This window comes from Macaca fascicularis, chromosome 2 (genome assembly GCF_037993035.2).
Source record: "Macaca fascicularis isolate 582-1 chromosome 2, T2T-MFA8v1.1".
In the NCBI taxonomy this organism is placed as follows: Eukaryota; Metazoa; Chordata; class Mammalia; order Primates; family Cercopithecidae; genus Macaca; species Macaca fascicularis.
Window position 1 is genome coordinate 17,857,122 of NC_088376.1, and position 22,979 is coordinate 17,880,100.

At 37.4% G+C, this 22,979-nt stretch overlaps 1 long non-coding RNA gene across 4 annotated transcripts in view; it reads right to left on the reverse strand.

Annotated features, from left to right (window-relative positions):
• Positions 1–2,867: 2,867 nt before the first annotated feature.
• The window catches only part of LOC123571912 (uncharacterized), a 52,602-nt gene continuing 32,490 nt past the window's right edge, over positions 2,868–22,979 (reverse strand). The window contains exons 4-5 of one of the 4 annotated variants that reach the window (XR_012430620.1): positions 16,089–16,178; positions 2,868–3,094 (exon numbers count right to left, since the gene is read on the reverse strand). This is a non-coding gene — a long non-coding RNA (uncharacterized lncRNA). The remainder of the gene's footprint in view (positions 3,095–16,088; positions 16,179–22,979) is intronic. The other 3 variants (XR_012430621.1, XR_010584895.1, XR_012430622.1) reach the window with 3 other exon arrangements.

Below are 22,979 nucleotides of genomic sequence, written 5' to 3' on the forward strand. Positions count from 1 at the left end.
TTATTTTTATTTCTCATCTCAATTTTTATAGATGGAAACTGGGAGGGAGAGAGCTTGAGTAACTTTTAGTCTTACTATTGATAATGGTAGATCCAGGATAGTAACTCAGGTCTGCCTTAAGGCAGAATCTATGTTTTTCTAACCACAGTGGGACCGACCTCTGGGGGACATGCATGGTCAGCCTGCTGAGTCCACAGGATGAAGAGGCAGAAGGAGAAACGTGTTTTTGCTTTGGTGTGTGTTTGTCTCCAGGATGTCTGCTGGATGATCATCCAAGAAGACCTCTGAATTTGTTATTATCTGCTTCAGACATCTTAATTAAATGCTTTAGAGGCCTCTACCATACAATCAAAACTCTAAGCACTCTTCTCCCTATGGGAAAAAAAAAAGTAAACTAAAATTCCTGTCCACTGTTAAGATTCCAGCTATTGATTTCTGCTCATTTTTAACTTACTTTCTCTCTGAGAGTGCAAGTCCCCCAACAAGAGAAGAATAAATAAGAGCAAGTCAGTGCCACCTGGGTGATAGAGGAGGAGGGGGTTAGAACACCCTGATAAGGGTCTGAGTTGATGGTTCAATAGGAGAAGGATTAAGAGAACTGAAGTTAAAACTTGTTTGAACTTGTAAAACCCTTTTTTGAAACTCCAGGAGAAGGCCTTTCATTTCACAGTGAACCTTGCTCCACATGTACTATCACAGTAAGAATAAGAAAAATAAAATTTAAGAGAGAGAAAACAAGAAGCAAAAGGATGTCAAATATTGAATATTTCATCAACTTTGTAAACAGAAAAGGAATTTTCTCCCTTAATTTTATTAAATAAAGGGACAGGCCCAGAGTGCTATATTTGAGGTGGCGGATAACTTATGGAGGCAGCGCCTGGAGAAGAAGCCTCCATTCTGTCTGTTGCTTTCACACTATATTGTCCCTATTTATTTTTATCCTATGCAACTGCTGTGAGTAATATCTGTGTAGCATAAGATCTGGTCACTTGTTTCTGTGAGGCTATATTTAGAATAAGAGTGGCCAACAGATTATTAGAGAAAGTGAGAAGTGGAGAAAGAGGGAATGCAGTCTGTTCAAAAGGTGAGACATATGTATCATCTTAGCAGGTGTAACTATCAAGTACCTGAATAATCTATGCAGGACTTCCATTCAGTGATTTACATATTTAACCTTCACAAAAACTCTCTGAGGCCAGTCTTCTTATCTGTATATTTATATGAAGCATTGACTTTTAAAGAGGTTATATTACCTTGGAAGTGGCAAAGATGAATACCTGTCCATCTTACCCCCAAGTCTATGTTTATTCCACTTTGCCGGTATTTCTCACGGTATATACAACATGCTTTTAGTAGACATGATATATTCCAATATTTATGTGCTTTTTTTAGTGTGCATTAAAAAATGTAATTGGCACATAAAACCTTAATATTCATGAATATTCTTTCTTACAACCTGGATAAGGTATGTATTTAAGTTTTTTTAAATAGAAATAGCTAGAGCAAAAATGCTTACTAAATAATCATATATAAATTAAAAAATGAAGTGGCATGAAGTGATTAATGTTTGGGGAACTAGACTATTCTGGGCTGTCCTCATTTCATTGATTGGTTATTTGAGAATTTTGAAAGAATTTGTTCAGATTTACTGATAAAACACAAGCTAAGTTTTGATTTTACAGTGATATCAATAATATTAGGTTAGAATATGCTCTTAAAGAAAAGGTGGCTGGGCGCGGTGGCTCAAGCCTGTAATCCCAGCACTTTGGGAGGCCGAGACGGGCGGATCACGAGGTCAGGAGATCGAGACCATCCTGGCTAACACAGTGAAACCCCGTCTCTAATAAAAAATACAAAAAATTAGCTGGGCGAGGTGGCGGGCGCCTGTAGTCCCAGCTACTTGGGAGGCTGAGGCAGGAGAATGGCATAAACCCGGGAGGCAGAGCTTGCAGTGAGCTGAGATCTGCCCACTGCACTCCAGCCTGGGCGACAGAGCGAGACTCCGTCTCAAAAAAAAAAAAAAAAAAGAAAAGGTACCATTCCTTTCAAATGTATCTGTTTAATTTAGTAGGTATGTAAATTGCATGTATTCATGATCACAGATGAAAGCACTGTTCTTTTATTCATGCATTTATTCATCTATTCAATGAAATTTATTGAGTATCTGAAATGTAGTAGAAATTAATTACACACATCCCATGTTTTGTAGGGGCTCACGTCTTCTAAGAAAGTCAATCATCTAAACATTTATTCATGACATAGTTATTTGTGGACAAAGTGCTATGGGATCTACCAAGGAGAGAATTACTCTCTACCTCTCTAGGAATGGGATCTCTGGGGAAACAACACAGTGCAAAGAATTTTATTTTAGATAATAAGCTGGCACTGAATTCAGTCCGGATCCAGCACAGTTGAAAATCTGCTACCTGCATCTGACAAATCATGGGATTATAGTTTGGGGTTAAGATAGTGCTTAACATTATAAAAGATCTAGCATGCCAGATGCAGTGGCTCATGCCTGTAATCCCAGCACTTTGGGAGGCCAAGGCAGGGGAATCAGTTGAGGTCAGGAGTTCAAGACCAGCCTGACCAACATGTAGAAACCCTGTTTCTACTAAAAATACAAAACAACCAGGAGTGGTGGCGCATGCCTGTAATCCCAGCTACTCGGGAGGCTGAGGCTGGGGAATCACTTGAACCCGGGAGGCGGAGGTGGCAGTGAGCTGAAATCATGCCACTGCACTCCAACTTGGGCAACAAGAGCGAAACTCCATCTCAAAAAAAAATATCTAGCGTAATTGATACCCAGAGAGCTGATTCTATCTTACTTAACAGCACACTTCTTTATAAGATAAAATCATTATCAATATTAACCCTGAAGTAAAAGAAATAACAATAAAACTGGCCAGAAAGGAAATACAGTATAATAGATTAATATTTTTAATTATTTTAATGAATTCTTTGAACAAAGGGGAATATGTATACCATTATACTGGTCACTTATACTAATGAATAATTACATTAGTTTGGTTTTGAGTCTTAACTTCTGTCATTGTTGATGACTTCATCAAAATTAATCTTCTTCATCATACTCCTGCAGAAAAAATAGTCTAGTTAGGGCTTTTAACCTATTTCATTCACAGTTGATCCAATAATACATTTTATTAATTTTCATTTCAGACAACTTCTTTAACATGAAGCAAGATATACAAAATAGTTATGTAAAGTCTTAAACATAAGGATAAGTTTGGCAGAGATGATAAAAATTCCATTTTATAATAAATTTCAGAAAATGCCACTACCCATATCTTTGTTTCTTCTTCGATAGGGTAATTGATTTTAAAGCCTCTAAATATTTCTGCTCTTGAAGAATTGTAAACAGAAATTATAACACCATAGAATGACATATTAAAGTCACGTAAATTATGTTTCTTGTCTTTGCAATCACTGTGCTGTCATTGTTTACTTCAAAGCTACTGCTAAACACAGGAATATGTAACGCAGTAGGAGTCAGAAACAGAACTTTAGCCTGAAGCAAGCTCAAAGGATTTCAAAGTGTTACAGACTTCCTTTCAAAGTGAGTTTATATAGCTGAGCCTAGGTATTCTGGGTCAAGCTGTCTCACCAAAGATTCTCTCAATTTTCATGTAGAATATAAAATGTATTAATGTAGAAATTATAAAATATGCTAACTTGCTACTTATATATTATGTTGGCTTGAATGTGTTCCTCCCAAAATTATGTGCTGGAAACTTAATCCCCAATGCAACAGTGTTAGGAGGTCGGGCCTAATGAGAGGTGATTAGGCCATGAGGGTAGAGTGAATGGATTAAAACCCATATTATTACAAGAGTGCATTTATTATCATATAAGTGCATTCATTATAAAAGTGAGAATTTGGCCCCCTTTTACTCTTTGTCTCACCCTCTCTTTGCCCTTCTGCTATGAAATGACATAGCAAGAAGGTCCTTGCAAGATAATGGCCCCTTGATCTTGGATTTTCCAGCCTACAGAACCATGAGCCAGTAACTTTTTGTTCATTATACATTACCCAGTCTGTGGTATTCTGTTATAGCATCACAAAATGGACAAAGAAAGTTGGTACTAGTGAAGTGTGGTGTTACCATATCAAATACCTGAAAATGTGGAAGCCTCTTTGGAATTGGTAATGGGCAGCTGTTGAAAGAATTTGGAGGAAGAGGCAAGAAAAACGCTGTATTGCCATAAACAGGGCATAAAGAGTGATTCTGGTGAGGTTTCAGAAGAGAACTGTAGTAAAAGTATGAAACTTTTTAGACATTAGTTTAGGATTTAAATGATTTTCAGTCTGGTCCTGTGGTAGAAAATGAAAGAACATTTTCAGGAGGGGAAACCAAGGGTATAGCCAAGAGACCATTTGATAAGGAGATTAGTATAGATAGAATGAAGTCAGAGGCTAGTCATGAGACACTGGAAGAATGACCCTGAAGCCACTTTGGAGATTAATGGTACTGCCTCTTATGCCACAGGCACCAAGTTTAATTTCCAATATAATAGTGTTGAAATGTGGGTCCTAATAAGGAATGATTAGGCCATAAGGGGAAATTAAATAGATTAATACCATTATGGCAAAAGTGAGTTCACTATCGTGAGAATGGGTTTGTTATAGAAGGAAGAGTTTGGTACCCTTTTACTCTCTCTCTCTCTCGCCCTCTCTTTGCCCTTTTGCCATGGGACAATATAGCATGAAGGCTTTTGCAAGATGCCAGCCCCTTGATCTCGGACTGCCCAGCCTTCAAAACTGTGAGCCAATATGTTTCTGTTCAATATAAATTACCCAGTCTGTGGTGTCCTTTTCAGCAGCACAAAAAATGACACACACACACACAGATACACACAGACACACACACACACAGACACACACACACACACACAGATATATATGGTTAAAATTCAACTATAACCACAGCAATTGTTTAGAGCTTAAACTAACAACATATTTTGATTTTTACAGAGGAACATCTTTATGTCACTGACATTATTCAGATTTGCTAGTGTATAGTATTTTTTAAATTATTATTTTAAAACATTTTTGTGGGTGCATAGTAGGTATACATATTTATGGGGTATATGAGATGTTTTGATACAGGCATGCAATGTGAAATAAGCACATCATGGAGAATGGAGTATCCATCTTCTCAAGCATTTATTCTTTGAGTTACAAACAATCCACTACCTTCTTTAAGTTACTTTCAAATATATAATTACATTATTATTGATTATAGTCACCCTATTGTGCTTTCAAATGGTATGTCTTATTCATTCTTTCTATCTTTTGGTATACATTAACCATCACCACCTCCTCCTCAACCCTCTACTATACTTCCCAGCCTCTGGTAACCATTCTTCTACTCTCTATGTCCATGAGTTCAATTGATTTTATTTTTAGATCACACCAATAAGAGAGAACATGTGATGTTTGTCTTTCTGTGCCTGGCTTATTCCACTTAACATGATGATTTCCAGTTCCATTCGTGTTGTTGTAATGACAAGATCTCATTATTTTTATGGCTGAATAGTGCTCCATCATGTATATGTACATTTTTTTTATCCATTCATCTATTGATGGACATTTAGGTTGCTTCCCAATGTTAGCTATTGTAAACAGGCTGCAACAAACATAAGAGGGCAGATATCTCTTTGATACACTGACTTCCTTTCTTTTGGGTATATACCCAGCAGTAGGATTGCTGGATCATATAGTAGGTTTATTTTTAGTTTTTTGAGAAACTTCTAAACTGTTCTTCATAGTGGTTGCACTAATTCACATTCCCACTAACAGTGTACAAGGGTTTCCTTTCCTCCACATCCTCACTAGTGTTTATTATTGCCTGTCTTTTGAATATAAGCCATTTTTACTTTGTGCATATGCAACTGGAGTGGGATGGTATCTCATTATAGTTTTGATTTGCATTTGTCTGATGACCAAGGATGTTCAGCACCTTTTCATACACCTGTTTGCTATTTGTACATCTTCTTATGAGAAATGTCTATTTAAATATTTTGCCTATTTTGTGATCGATTATTAGATTTTTTTTTTCTACAGAATTATTTGAGCTCCTTATATATTCTAGTTATTGACTGTTTGTCAGAGGGGTGATTTGCAAATATTTTCTCTCATTCTATGGGTTATCTCTTCACTTTGTTGATTTTATCCTTTTCTGTGAAAAAGATTTTTAACTTGATGTGATCTCATTTGTCTAATTTTGCTTTGATTGCTTGTGTTTGTGGGATATTGCTCAAAAAATCTTTGCCCATTGTCAGGACCAGTCTACAGTACCATTGTCCTGGAGACTTTCCCCAAAGTTTGCCTGTAGTAGTTCCATAATTTGAAGTATTACATTTAAGTATTTAACCCATTTGATTTGATTTTTGTATATGGCAAGAGACAGAAATCTAATTTCATTCTATTTTCATATGTCTGTCCAGTTTTCCCAGCACTATTTGTTGAAGAGACTGTCTTTTCCTCAGTCTATGTTCTTGGCATCTTTGTCAAAAATGAGTTTACTGTAAGTGTGTGGATTTGTCTCTGGATTCTTTATTTTAATCCATTGGTCTATGCATCTGTTTTTATGCCAGTACTATGCTGTTTTGGTTAGTATAGCTCTATAGTATAGTTTGAAGTCAGGCAATGTGATTCCTCTAGTTTTGTTCTTTTTGCTTAGGATAGCTTTAACTATACTGAGTATTTTGTAATCTATTTATACATTTTAGAATTGTTTTTTCTATTTCTGTGAAGAATGTCATTGATATTTTGATAGGAATTACATTGAATCTGTCGATTGCTTTGAGTGGTATGGACAAGTTAATGATATTGATTCTTCCAATCCATGAACATGGAATATATTTCCATTTTTTGGTGTCTTCTTCAAGTTCCTTCATCAGTGTTTTATAGTTTTCATTATAGAGAACTTTCACTTATTCAGTTAATTCCTGTGTATTAAATTTTATGTGTGATTATTGTAAATGAAATTATTTTTTAAATTTCTTTTTTACATTGTTCACTGTTGGCATATAGAAATGCTATTCATTTCTGTATGTTGATTTTGTATCTCGCAACTTTACTGAATTCGTTTGTCAATTCTAGTAGTTTTCTTGTGGAGTCTTTAGGTTTTTTCAAATATAGGATCATATAATCTGTAAATGAGGATAATTTGACGTCTTCCTTTTCAATTTGGATGCCCTTTACATCTTTCTACTGTCTGATTGCTCTAATTAGGACTTCTAGTACTATATTGAATAGCAGTAATGACAGTGGGAGTCCTTGTCATGTTCCAGATCTTAGAGAAAAGACTTTCAGTTTTTCCTCATTCAGTATGATACTAGCTGTGGGTCCGTTGTATACGGCTTTTATTATGTTGAGGTATGTTTCTTCTATCCACAGTTTTTTAGGGTTTTTTCTTTTCATGAAGGATGCTAACTTTTGTCAAATGCTTTTTTCAGTATCAATTGAAATGATCATGTGGTTTTTATCTTTCATTCTGTTGATATAATGTATCACACTGATGGATTTGCCTAGGAACTATCTTGCATCCCAGGGTTAAATCACACTTTTTTCTTTTGTCTCCTCTGTGTATTTTCAAATAGCCTGTATTTAAGCTTACTAATTCTTTCTTCTGCTTGCTCCATTCTGTTGTTAAAGAACTCTGATGTATTTTTTAGTATACTAATTGCATTTTAGAGCTCCAGAGTTTCTGCTTGATTCTTTTAAATTATTTCAATCTCTTTGTTAAATTTATCTGATAGGATTCTGAATTCCTTTTCTGTACTATCTCGAATTTCTTTGAGTTTCCTCAACACAGCTATTTTAAATTCCCTTTCTGAAAGTTCACATATGTCTGTTTCTCTAGGATTGGTCCTTGGTACCTTATTTAGTTCATTTGATGAGGTCATGTTTTTCTGGATGATGATGATGCTAGTAGATGTTCTCTGGTGTCGGGGCATTGAAGAGTTACATATTTATAATAGTTTTCACTGTCTGGGCTTATTTGTAGCCATCCCTTCTTGGGAAGGATTTCCAGATATTTGAAAGGACTTGAGTGTTGTGACCTAAGCTGTTTCTGTTTTGGGGGCCATCCCAAGCCAAATAACACTGTGGTTCTTGCAGACTTGTAGAGCTATCGCCTTGATGGTCTTGGACAAAATCTGGTAAAATTCTCTCCATTACCCAGGCAGAGACTCTTGGTCTCATTCTTTAGTTTCTCTCAAACATATGAAGTCTCTCTTTCTCTGTTCTGAGCCACCTAAAGCTGGGAGTGTCCTATCCTGCTGTGGCAGACCTGGTATCAAGATGTAAAACAAATTTATCTTCACTCTTCTCTCTCTTCTCCCGAAGTAGAAGAAAGGGATTTCTTTGGGAGCCATGAAACGTGCAGCCTGGGGCTAGGGGAGGGGTGATGCCAGTTCTCTCTTGACTGCCCAACTGGTGGTGTCTCAGTATGTCACATGCCTCCCCAGTGCCCTGTCTTTGGGTCTGTTTCAGCCCTAGTAGTTGCCTATGAGTTGCAATCCTTGTAACTGAGACTACCTTTCAAGTTTACTTGGAGACTGAGAGCACTTTGGCCCTCAGTGCTGAGGTTTTTGGTCACTCAAGTTCAGACTGCTAGGATCCACAATTCCTCTCTGGCCTGGGCTGCTTTAAATGCTCCCTCCATGGGTGGGCGTCAGCTGAGTTTGATCTGGTTTTTCTCTCTGCTCTAACAGGACAGCACTGAGTTCACTGTCTCAACATTGCTGTGTTCTCCTTCCCTCAGTGCCCAGAGATGCTCTTTATATTACGCTGCTGCTGTAGGGGGATAGGGGAGAGGTGGCCTTGGTGATTCAGGACTGTTTTTTGTATCTCTTCAGTGCTTCTTCCACGATATAAATTTTAAACCAGGTACTATGAGTGCTCATCTAATTTTTGGTTCTTATGAAAGTGTTTTTCTGTGAAGGTAAATTGTTAACTTAGTGTTAATGTCTGGGGTTGAGGGGAGCAATCAGGTGAGCTCTCTATTCCATCTTGCTCTGCCTCCCCACTAATGCATAGGGTTAATAAAGTAGACTGACTTTTAGTTAGTTTTATTATTGCTTTATCATTTGCTATATGCACTATGTCTGTCTTATTGGCTACATGTGAGGTTGACAACTTTGGCAGCCCCACCCTTGGAATGCCACTATTCTTGGAAAATCTGAGTTAGAGGGTAGAGCTAAATCATCTCTAATCAGGAACTGGGAAATAGGCTTTGTCTTTTTATTAAGGTTAATATTGTTGTTAATAATAGTAACAGTAAATCTCAAATCCCTAAGTATTGATACTGAATCAGGCCTATTCTGCTTGTCATTCGGTGTGCTAATCACTAAGATGACAAGTTATGTAGCAAAGAAAGGGTTTATTCACCAGGAAGCTAAGTAAAGAGATAAGAGAACAGATCACAAATCCACAGCCCAAACACGAGTTTTAAGGATGTTTATTGCATAGATGAGCAAAGTGGTCCAAGGTATGGAGAAAAGTGATTGGAGGTAAAGAAAAATTAGTCAACTGGTGATCTGCACTAATGTAGTCAAGTTTTATAGCTCTTCACAGGACTCATGTTCACACAATGGTGTGGTTAGCATGATTGGAAGGTGGAGTTATTTGCCCTTTGAAGTCAAAAGGTCACCTATCAAACATTCACATAGGCCCAGTTGAAGGGTCAATGGTCTTAGCTGATACGAACTGGACAAGAACTGACCCCAAGTCCCTGAAAAATAACTTAAGCAATTGTTACCATGGTGACCCAAACATTGGTGATGTTATCTATAAGAAAGTTAGTGGGAGTTTAGATATATATTGTTTAACTGTGTGACTTTTAGGTATATGAGTTTCAAAATCAACTAAAAGCAAGTGACTAAAAACAAATGAAGCAAGTTAAGTTTGGCAGGCCTAATCAGGTTAACCTTCAGTTTCAGTATGAAATTCTTAAGTCTATTGGGAAGAAAGCAGAAGCATATCCAGGTAAGGAATTCTGTCCACACATCCTGCCCTCTGAGATTCTCGCTCACTTGTGTCTGGAATGCTACCACATCATCTTTTCAGCGGAAAGCAGTTTGACTTACTGTGTTACAATTTCCTTTACCCACTGAGGGATCAGCTGATTCCAATGTAGGTTTGCAACTTTAGTCAAGGCTTTTGTTTCTTACAACTGCATCTCCTCATATGAAAAAGTGCAGATGTTAGACTACATCAGAAGACACAAACATCCCTACAGAAGCCAGGAGGTAATAACTGTGACTGAAGATGGCAAAGGCTGAGCAAAAGGGAGGAGTAGAGACTGCAAAAACCAGACAGCCCACATTCTGTCCCAAGCAGGTAGCACCTGCTCCATATTCACCAATCAATGCCACATGCAGGTTTGGTGTTGCCAGATATGTTTACTTCTCCAGAAAGATCAATTACCTTCTTTTTTAAATGTTCAATCTTATGCTTTCGAATGCTGGAAATGAATTTTTGAAAATTAAAATCTTCATGAGACAAATACATATCTACAGGCCAGTTTATGGTCTCTGAATTTTGTGAGATTTCTTATTCTTGGGTTTCCTTAGTGATTCAATCATGCTAGAAAAGAGGAGCTTGACTTTATTCCTTGGGGAGAACATCCAAAAAATGGTTTCTGATCTGATGCCAAGCTCACAGTTTGACCTTTTATAAACCATTGTTGGTTTGGTCTAAATCTGTTTAATCCACACAGCTTGTACCCACTAGGCTGGGAGAAAAGGAGGATTATCTTTTGTCAATGGTTTCCATTCTACATCATGACTTTGAGGTCCATTTGGGATTATGTTGGCTTTTTCTATTAGGATATAAATACAAATGGAAATGGAAATGAAACAAATGAAAATTCCCAAACTGAACACACAAAATTAAAGTACAGAATCTCTACATGTTAATGAGCCTCTTCTATTTTAATGGTGAAAGAATGAATTAAGATAAGAACTATCTTTACTGCTTTTTCTTTACATACTCTTTTTTTTTTTTGCTGCTAACATTTGGTGTTAATTGGTTTGGTAAGTTAGGGATACTTTTGTTTTGTTTTGTTTTGTTTTACTTGCAATGCACTGCAACTCACTACCCATTTCAAGTTTTATTTTTCCCTTATTTATTTGATATTTTCCTAAAATTCACAAAGTATAAGGAATTCTAAAGATTGACAAGAGATTAAAAGTAATTGGAATGAAAAGGAGGAAAGAAAGGCAGGGGATCAGAAGAAGGCAAAGACTGGGGAAAGGAAGCCTGAACAGAATTATCATTGTCCATCATTAATCAAAGCTGCTGCTCTTGATTGTCATGTTGAGTCTAGTGGACTTTCCTCAGTGACAGAAATCCATACTTGCATTCTTTTGTTTAATGCTTCCATTGTAATGGGAGAGGGTACTTATTCAAATATAATGCCATTTCCAGAAGACTTATGGAAACATACCGAAAGTCAATGTATGAAAATTCTCTCAGTCCCAATTTTTCATGTAATGAAGGGCATTTTTGAAGCATAACTTATGCATTTGCATCTTTTGTTATGATCAATTAAACTGGAGCACACAATTATAAATTAAACCTTTTCAGAAGAAGATTAAAATGATCTTATAAACAGGCTTTTTAGTATGAGAGGATAAGTTTTACCTCTGAATTGAAAATCAATACCATATAAAAACTAATGCGAGAGAGTTTAATCTTCAGTTTATTCTCGACTACTGTGAGAAACAAAAAGAAACTATAATTTACTTAGGATCTGTCTGTTTAATTTCTAGAACAATTGCATTAATGGAGAGAGTCATTATTAGTGCAAAGGAATGCATTTGAACGCTTTGCAATCACAAGAACAATGTTGAAAGTCTCCATGCTTGAAATTTAATCTGTTTAACAGTGCTGTGATCTAATAAAGGAGTACCTGAATTTCAGCCATTTACAAAACATTTGCATTTGTCTGTGCTTGCCTGTTTTTATTAAATTCCTGGGGGAAAATAACCACATCAGGCATTTAAAACAATTATTCTAAAATATTGCCTCATTGCTGAAAGGAATAAAATATTTCTGGCAAAGGCCAAGAAGTGAATTATACATAACATTTTCAATGAATATTTTACCCTTTATATAGACACAAGCAACAAGAAACCAGAAATGTAATTTCAGAATCTCTAAGAGAATTTCAATGCCAAATGTCAAACACAAGAATTTAGAGGAAAAGAAGAATAAAAAACATATAATTTAAAACAACCAATCATCTTTATATCTTAATCTTTGTACACATCCCTAATTATTTAAAGAGGTGTCTTTTTAGGGCAGTATGGGTTATGAGAAATCTTGCAGTCTTTTTTTTTGAGATGGAGTCTTGCTCTGTTGCCCAGGCTGGAGTGCAGTGGCGTGATCTTGGCTCACTGCAAGCTCCGCCTCCCGGGTTCACACCATTCTCCTGCCTCAGCCTCCCCGGTAGCTGAGACTACAGGCTCCCGCCACCACACCCGGCTAATTTTTTTGTATTTTTTTAGTAGAGACAGGGTTTCATCGTGTTAGCCAGGATGGTCTCCATCACCTGACCTCCTGATCCATCCGCCTCGGCATCCTAGAGTGCTGGAATTACAGGCATGAGTCACCCTGCCCGGCCGAACCTTGCAATCTTACTTGAAATGTAGAAACTTGGGCCCTAGCAAAAATCTAGGAATCAGAATATCTAGTTTATGGGCCTGGTGCAGGATCTAGGAAACTGAATTTTAGATTTTAGGAGATTCTGATGCAAATGACACTTTGGGAAACGCTACACTAGAGCTGTAACAAATTATTCATGTTTATTAGATATTTCGCTAGCAGCTAAATGCTTTTTTAAACCCAGCATGGGAAGAAAACAGAGCTGTTCTGACAAAGACAGGTTGTCAGTCTCAAGACTGGCGTACTTGGCCTGCCCTTCAACCTTAAGAGGTAACCCATTCCTGTGGACTATTGACAACCAGTACTCCTCTGTCCTCAAAACTTGATTAAACAATAGCTTTTCTATCTCCTCTTGGGAAGAACTAAAAAGTTAACATGAACATTCTTGTGAGAATTTTACTAACATTTTGGGGGGATGTGTTTTCTAATCCAGACTAACATATAACAGGTCAGCCCCAAGACAGTCTAACCAGATGTTCAAGGTTACCTTGATTCTGATGAGCTATTTCCCTGGCAAACCCATTTTTAACTGTTTTATATCACCTGTGTTTTTGATTGAATTATTGTGTAAGAAAGCAATATTGGGCTGCCTAACAACCATTTCCATCCTCATTTGGGCTTTTTTTGTTTTCCACTAAAGGATGCAAAGAGTATGAAAAAGCCAGTGCTGACCTCCTTGGCTTCCCTTGCAGCCAAGAGCGGCCATGCAACCCAGTTTCGAACAAGCATAAGTAAGAGGCAGTCTTCTGGAGCCAGTATAAAAAATGATATTTTGGTGATAAAAGCAGCAGGGTACTAAAGAGAGCTTTCTTGACATTTTGGCTGCCCTCTGCTTTTTGCCCTTGGAAGCAGTCACACGAAGTTCTGTCAGAAATGGTAGCAGCTGCCTCGTCATCCCAAGGAACGGCCAGGAGAATGATAGAGACACGTGTTTCTACCCTACCATGGTGCAGCTGATGAGTGAACGCCAGAAGGGTCTACCTCCAACTTTCTTGTTTTATAAAAATTAATATCCTTGAATTATAGGCCTCCTTAGTTGTATTTTTGTTTCTTTTACCTAAGAGCATTCTAACTAATGTTGTTTATAACATTTTTCTTCCTCACTGGGTCATCTTCTCTTAGTGGAATATTTTCCCAGGAACTTTTTGAAGTAATCTAATATTAAAACTTGAAAGCATTTCTAGCTGGGTGACTAATGGTATAATGTGTACACACACACACACATTTCTAGTTCAGATTCAAAATCAGAATACCCAGAGGTAAATTCTGCAACTTGCACAAGCACTCAAAACTATCTTGTTAGTCATCATTTAAAACATTGATTTTTATATATATATATACCTTGTTTTCCTCCAAAATGTGTTTAGAAAAACTTATAACTATTCACAAATTATAGACTTAGAATATTACATAGAAAGACTTAGAGCAAAATCAAAACGGAAGCAAGAGTTGAGTCATGATACAGAGCCTAGGTAAAGAGAAATAAAAAAAAAAAAAAACCATAATCTGAGATGCTATACGGTGAGACCATATATTTATTTTTAAACCAAGTACCAGTAGTTATTTGAAGCAAACCAATTGTTTGAAACAATTGTAACTATTCCTGATCCAAATGTCAGGAAGGAATTTTTTTCCCTGAGAATTCTTATAAATAGAGTATTGTGTGGTGTAGTCAGGCTCTGTGGTATGGTATCCTGGGACCTTTGCCTCCATCATCACACCAGGGTGCCTGGCCCTTTGTGAAGGTGTTTTTTGTTTTTTGTTTTTGTTTCTTTTTTTTTGAAACACGGTCTCTCTCTGTCACCCAGGCTGGAGTGCCGTAGTACAATCATAGCTCACTGCAGCCTGGAACTCCTAAGCTCAAGTGATCCTCCTACCTTAGCCTCCCAAGTATCTGGTACCATAATGGTGTGCATAATGGTGCACACCATTGTGCCTGGCTAATTTTTTTTTTTTTTTTTTTTTTTTTTTTGTTGCAGGAATGGTGTCTCGCTATGTTGCCCTGGCTGGTTTCAAACTTCTGGCCTCAAGAGATCCTTCTGCCTTAGCCTGCCAAAGCACTGGGGTTATAGGCAAGAGCCACCACAGCTGACTCACGAAGCTTATTGCGTAGTCCAAAGTGAAGCAAAGAAAACAAAGAGTCAACCTAAACAGACTTCTTAAAAAGGATTCATGGGGCACACTAGGACAACTTTGCTTGGGTTGAGTAAATGGAAACTAACTTCTTAAAAAGAGTGTTGTAATTACAATGTAAGTGTTAAGAACATAGATTCTGAAGCCAAGTTGCCTGGCTTTGAATCTCACCCTTGCTGCCTATTATCTGAGTGACTGTGGACATGCTACATAATCCTCTGTATCTCAGTTTCCTCATATGAATTATACTACTACTTAGTTATGAAGTTTTGTGAGGAGCAAATGTGCTGCTTAACACAGTGCCAGGGACATGATAAGTATTATGTTAGTGATTGCCATTATCTTATTTAGAGGTAGCTCTACCATGAGCTTTGAACTAAACCATGTTATAAATCATTCTGGGTTCTAGTCATCAGTTCCCCATAAAAGTTAGTCTAATATTTAGTGGCTTTGAAAAGCAAGCACTTCTACTCATGATTGTGTAGGTCAAAACTTTGGCAGGCCTCCTATGAACAATTTTTCTGCTGCTCAAAGCACTGACTAGGGTCACTCAGTGGTATTAATCTGGTGGCTGGTCTGGTCTGAAGTCTGGGCTCAGCTGAGACTATAAAAGAAAGTGCCTACACATGACCTATCCAGCCAGGCAGCCTCAGTGCAATTAGACTCCTCATATAGCGGCTCAAGTTTCTTAGGGAGTTGATATTCCCAGAGATCCAGGTAGAAGTAGCAAAGTGTTTTCAGACCGGGTCTTAGAAGTTCCAGAATGTAGCTTCCACTGCATTCTATTGTTCAAGCAAGACATAAAGGTCAATGCAGATTCAAAGGGGGAAGAATTAAACTCCACATCCCAATGGAAAGAGAATAAAGAACTTGCAACCATCTTTAATCTACCATATCAAGAATATACCTTCCTGGTCCAGTCTGAGACATGGGTCACTACATCATCATATGCATCATCGTATGTATTCCTTCTTCAGTGACATAGAGATGCTAGATGAAGCTCTTCAATATGAGGATGCACACAATTTAAATTCTTTTAGAAGAAAATTGTATTTGAAGACTTTTGATCACAAAAAGCACTGTACTACTAATCATTTCATATTTTCTTAGTATCAATAAAACCTATTTTGTATCGTGAAACACAGGATTTCTTTTTGAGATCAGCAATCTCTATTTTCTCTTCTGAGAATTGGGTCACAAGAAAACTCAAGCCCTCAGAACTTGACAATTCTGTGCTTAGGCAGAATTACTTACTTACCAGAAGCCATTTGATGATTCCGGTCATCACAGTTCAGTATCCAAACTGTAAGATTAATTAGCATGTTGACTTTCAGGCTTTGTATGTCAACTGAAATGTGAATAACCTGTATTAGAGACCGATAATAAAATACTAACATTGAAACCTACTGCAAAAATGCTTATGACTGGAAGGAACTATGAGAAAGGCAGAAAATTGGATTTAAGCTATTCAATAAAGAAAAAGTGAGAAGTTTTGGGAGAATGCAATGGGTCTCATATTTGCCTTATACCTGGTAGAAGTCACATAGTGGAGGATCCCAGATTGAATTTGCCCCTCAGAATATCCAGCAAACACATTGTTGTGGTTTGTTGATGTTTTCTGTATTATGTTTTTATTGTGAGTTTTAAGTATTTGCGTACAGCATTCATGATACTCAGGCACAGTCCTTACCACTCCTTATTGTGATACACTGATCTGCTTTGCTTTTGTATATTGCTTGCTTAGCCACCTCCTGGAACTTGAGAAGGCCTCATTAGCTCTATGGCCTTCTCTGATCTTTAGCATCTTTGAGCTCAGAAGCTAACCTCCAACATAAAAGGAAATGAGTGCGTTAAAAAATGTATCACTCTTAGCTCTCGAGGGTAGGTTCTAGAACTAGGGCCACAGTGAGTTGAAGGAAAAGAGAAATGATGTACGCATCTCTCAATGGTGGGAGAGCTGGAATATAACAATGTGTGTCACCATCTGGTTACTTTTGCTGGCTGTCTTGATGTCTGACCACTAGGGTTTCAATCCAGACTCTTATTTTATTTTATTTTATTTTATTTTTGGGATGGAATCTCATTGTGTCACCCAGGCTGGAGTGCAGTGGCATGATCTCGGCTCACTGTGGCCTCCGCCTCCTGGGTTCAAGCGATTCTCCTGCCTCAGCCTCCCAAGTAGCTGAGATTACAGGCGCCCACCACCATGCCTGGCTAAGTTTTGTATTTTTAGTAGAGACAGGGTCTCACCAGGTTGGCCAGGCTGGTCTTGAAGTCCTGACCTCAGGTGATCCACCTGCCTCAGTCTTCCAAAATGCTGAGATTACACGCGTGAGCCTCTGGGCCTGGCCCAGACTCTTATTTTTACACTGCTTACTCTGGTGTCTTATGTCATTCATCTTGAGCATCATTATCCTGAAGACTACCTCAAGTGTGGTGAAAAATGCAGTGTTTTAAAAGATGTGCTCAAAAAGGCAAGCTGCTTTCTCTGTAGCTATTTCATTACTTGAGCTGGGGCCATTTTTCCCACAGTCGAATCAGCCTATTGCTGATTATATTAGCAGGGCTTGCAGTAGACTCACTAATAGCTAACAATTGTAGGGAGAAAAAAATCTTGTATAAAGTATTAGAACATCATGAGATTGCCTTTATTAGTCACCAGTCAAATCAATCAAATCAGATCAAGCTTGCCCTTGTTTTGACAGAACATTTGTTCTGTCCAACATTTAAGCAAAGACCACTTAGTAAATGACTCTATTTTCTTACATATGTTTGTACCTTTTGGAAAATATATTTATACCACTAGGAATGTGAACATTCTCTATGTGTACCTTTATATTCTCTATGTGTACCTATATACCTCATTATTGCCACTTTAAGAACCTTCTTGTTCAAGAACAACATGGAATGTTCCTCAGGTCCTATTGTAAGCAAACTGCTGGATCTTATTCAGGCAATTCTGGAATTGGACTGCAAATAATGGTTGAACCTCTGTTTAAGAGGTCATTCTTACCCCCAACCCCCTGCCCAAACATGATGCAATTTGACACACTCTGGGTTTTCCATTTCCCTCCACTTGTTGATTTTTGGTCCTGTGTCAAGGAATTATTCTCATTAGAACAATAACAACAAAAACCCTTTGTTCCTTCATTGGTCTCTTGGGTGTTTTTAGTGGTATTGAACTCAGACATATATTTACTGTTTCTTGAAATCTTGAATTCCACATCTCACTGGAGTCATTACAGCCTTACAGCATGAGATAAGTTAAATCGTATGGCATTTGTTTGAGAGGTTTCTAAAGAACAAAAGGAGTGTATGTGTCAGGAGGAAGGATGGGGGTGGATGGACTCTGTTTATACATCCAAGATCATGGAAAACTCCTTCTCTTAAAAATAGCTGTCCTTTGTGGCAGTTACTGCTTGTTGCCTATCCCAAATCCATTTCTCCTTCTTCCTTCCTAGCAGGATCGCTGATTATGTTCAGGACTGTAATGTTTGTAGTTAAAAAGACCCATTGCCTGGAGTTCCTTTGTGAGAATATAACTGTTTTGTATCTTTACTGTGACCACAGTTATAGAGATCTATACGGGTGATAAAACATCACAGAACTATATACATGAACATATAAGAACCTGAAAACTGAATGTACACAAGAACTGGTGAAATCTTAGGAGGGTCTGTCATCCAGACTAATTAACTGTGATCTATTGATGGAAATTTAATTTTGATGATGTACTCTAGTTATGTAAGATGTTACCTTTGAGGGATGCAACATCGTGGCTACATAGGATCTTTGGTATAATTTTTGCAACTTCTTGTGAGTCTGTAATTATTTCAACATAGAAACTTAAACAAAATAAAGATATTGACCTGAGAATTCCTTGGAAGTAAGGATTCCCTAGCAAACTAATTTTGACCAATGAGATATAAGCAGGTGGTGATCCTGGGTGAGCCACTTTATCTTACTTAAGAAGGGCAGACTATTGCATTACCCTCCATTCTTTTACCCTTTTTCCTGTGTACAACATAGACATGGGGCCAGAGATGTAGTTTATTTCATACAAGTATGAAGTAGAACATTGCCTAAGTAGGTGATATAGAAAATTAGAAGGAACTTGGGTTCTTGACTGTACTAGTCCAGGACAATCTACACGGGGGTTTTTAATCATGTGAGGAAAATGGAGCCCTTAGATGTTTAAGGCCATGAGATAGGGTTTATGTTCTTTGTTTTGCATGAAACCCTAAACAATATTTTTTTAGTTCCAAATGTAACCTTGGTCACCGAAGTTCTGGGAGCTGGTAGACTTTTATTTCTCCATTCTGACGAGAACTATGGACAGTACACTAGATAACACTTAGGGAGACCTGTGTTCTTACAATAAGAATGGACAAGAAGTTCCATATTCTCTACGATGAGAAGGTTGGACTTAAGAACCCTGAAGACATGTATTTGTACGATTCAAGGAAAACCTTAAACTAGGGAATGGAGAATGATAGAATGTAGAGGCATGTTAAATCATTACCTAATGATCAAAGAGTATGGAGTAAATAATGTGAGAAATAGATGGATATTAAAGACAGGGTGATAGACTAAATCACTTTTCACACTTTTATTATCTTTTTCTTATCAGAGAACAATTACTCCTTCCTATTCCCATATGTCTTGCTTTGCTTCCTGGGAGAAGAGTGAATATTCTACCTTATCAACTTTGAGCCTGACCATGGAATGTGCTTTGGCCAATGGAATATGAATTTCACATAGAAACCTTATGAAGCATCGTAAATTTTCAACAGAGCCCTTGCTCTTCTCCTGTGCCATCAAGCTTCCTCTCTCATCTATTTCATTGAATGAGAAGACATGTGAAACAGACCTACAGCTTGGGTGCAGTCAATCCACAGCTGAAGCATAACATGAGCAAGGAATATGCCTTTGTTGTAAGCCAGTAAGAATTTAGAGATTTAGTTACTGCAGCAAATTCATACAAAGAGGATCCAACAACTCATTGACAAGAAGCAGTCCAAGAAGAAAGTTGCAAAAGTGCAAAAATGATAATCTAAGAAAGGAATTGTGACTAGAAGCTGGGAAGTAGGATCAGGCACTAAAGAATGGGAACATGAATTTGGTTGGGTAAATTCTTTAAATTTTGCCAAATGTTGTCTTTTATATTATACAGCAAAGTGGTTATAAGTAGGGGCTCTTGAGACCAGACACATAGGTTCTAATTCTCAATCTTCCATTGGCAAATTTTTGTCCTTGGTCAAGTTACATGAAGTCTTCTCTAAAACAGGGTAATAAATAGGACTGTGTACTCATTAGCTGGTGTACAAGGAGGATAAAGTGTATCAACACCTAGCACTTGAGGGCTTGGTCTATATCACGCACTGAATAAATGCTAGTTACTATTAATGCGAGAATTCTTTTTTTCACCCCCATTATCCCAAAATACTATGCTTTGGGCTTTCCCTAGACAATGAGAAAATTACCAGAGCTGTAAACATAAATCCTGACCAATGAATGAAGGGCTAGAAAAAATTGAGGCAAGACAAAAGTTAGAAAAAGTATAAAAATGAAAAATGTTTGGTTAGGCGTGGTGGCTCATGCCTGTAATCCCAGTACTTTGGGAGGCCTAGGTGGGTGGATCACTTTAAGGTCAGGGGCCTGGCCAACGAGTGAAACCCTGTCTCTACTAAAAAAAACTAAAAAATTAGCTGAGTTTGGTGGTGTGCACCTGTAATCCCAATTACTAGGGAGGCTGAGGCAGGAGAATGGCTTGAACTCAGGAGTTGGAGGTCATAGTGAGCCAAGATTGCATGACTGCACTCCAGCTTGGGCGACAGAGGGAGACTCCTTCTCCAAAAAAAAAAAAAAAAAAAAGAAAGAAAGAAGAAAAATGTTTTGCCTGTTTATCCAACCTTTTATTTTCCTGTGGATTGGCCTGTTTAATATATGTACATATAAAATAATTATATATAAAGGTAGTAAATATGATATATAATTATATTACATATAAATATAATTATATATAGAATTCTTCCTTTGCCTTTAGTGTGTGTGTGTGCATATGTGTGTATATGTATGTGTGGGTGTTTATATATAGTGTATGTGTATATAAACATATATATAAACATATATACACACACACTAAAGGCAAAGGCAAAGGCCTTTTGTGTGTGTGTGTGTGTGTCTGTGTACACACTAGAGGCAAAGGAAGAATTCAAAATATTCTACGTTTTAGTGTAATTACTATTATTAATTTTTATTGGAAAATTTTGAACATACACAAACTGGTGGGAATTGTAAAATGAGCCCCAGTGTATTCAGCACCTAAGTATAGCAATAATCAGCTCATGACTATTCTCATTTCATTTATGCTCCTTCTTCCCCTGCTCCACTAGCTTATTATTAAGAAAATTCCAGACATCATAGTATTTGGTTTAATAACTTTGAAAAATAGTTTGCAATGAATATTTTTCTAATAAAGGATAGCATGTTTCGACTCTTAGAGTTTCTTATTATGAATTACATAGCATCAGAAAATTAGAGTGTAATTATTAACTGGTGGGTGGTATATCAGCTTGTTAAAACACAAAGTATGAGCTGTGATCATGGTCTAGAGCCAAGAGTCTGCCACACATGCTTCGCACATGGCTTCAGGGCACTTCTTTTTCAAGTGCAGTGGTGTGAGCAAGATATTTAAGAATGGCACCTTATAAAACCTAAAGAAAAAATCATTGCCAAAAAAGTCAATTCATTTTATTTCAATACATATTTAAAGACCATCAAGAATCCAATATACTTTATTATTTGAGAAAAAATAGGTGAGTGCAAGACAGCCCTGCCCTTATAGTCCCATATGGAGAGAGACACATGTATAGTTAGTTATAACCCAAGACAATTTGAAGACTTTTAGTATAGAATTCCGAACCAAAGGCTCTATCATCAAGAGAAAGTGTGAGTCATTTTGTGTTTGGGGAGATGAGGCAAAGAGAGAGAGTTTTCTAGAGAGAGCAATTTTTTTTTTTTTTGAGGCAGAGTCTTGCTCTGTCACCTAGGCTGGAGTACAGTGGCGCGTTCTCGGCTCACTGCAACCTCAGGTTCAAGCAATTCTCCTGCCTTGGCCTTCTGAGTAGCTGGGACTATAGAAGCGCACCACCATGCCTGGGTAATTTTTGTATTTTTAGTAAAGAGGGGGTTTCACAATGTTGGCCAGGCTGGTCTCAAACTCCTGACCTCAGGTGATTCACCCACCTCAGTCTCCCAAAGTGCTGGGATTACTGGCAGAAGCCACTGCGAGAATGAGTAGTATTTTTGACTGGTGAACTAGAAAGTAGGTGGGTGAGGAAAGAAAACATTTTTTAAAAGGTGTGAACATATATATGCATAGAGTATCAAAGGAATCAGTGACATTTTGGATCCCAAATCTGGAAGCTTCTTTCTAGTGTTATATAAGTTTAAGTAGTGTTCTAGAAACTTTAAAAAATATATATCGACATCGCTTGGTGGCATCACTAAACACTCTCTACATACTGAAGACATTTTATGCACAAATTAAATAATAAAACATTTATATTTATTTTACATATTGTCACAAAACGAGGGTCAGTAAACCATGACCCTCAGGCCAAATCTGGCCCTTTGCCTATTGTTGTAAATAAAGTTTTGTTAGAACATAGCCATACCTATTCAGTTAGTATAATCTCTAGCTACTTTAGTGCTACGATGGCAGAACTGAGTAGTTGTAAGAGACTAACTCTATTGCAAAGCCTAAAGTAATTACTTATGGTCAGGATTAGTGACAGCTTCCTTAAATTTTGTGACTGAGATACCTCACTTGCCTCACTTTAGTCCTGATCTTGTGTTTACTATCTGGCTCTTAATAGAAAACTTTTTCCAAGCCCTGTTATACAACAAAAGGCTTTGTAGCAGATAATACTCTTACATTTAGCATTTTCCCTGACATAAAATGACATCTGTTCATTCTCTAATGAACCAGAAGACTAGGAAGTGGTGGGTTGTGAACATTCATTAGTATACAGTAATACATTACCAAGTGGAAAATGTACTCTGCCTTTTCTGTAAAGCATCCTGAAAAGTGATGTGGACCAGGGCTTTTCATTGATTGCAGTATGGATGAATCAAATAGGATTCA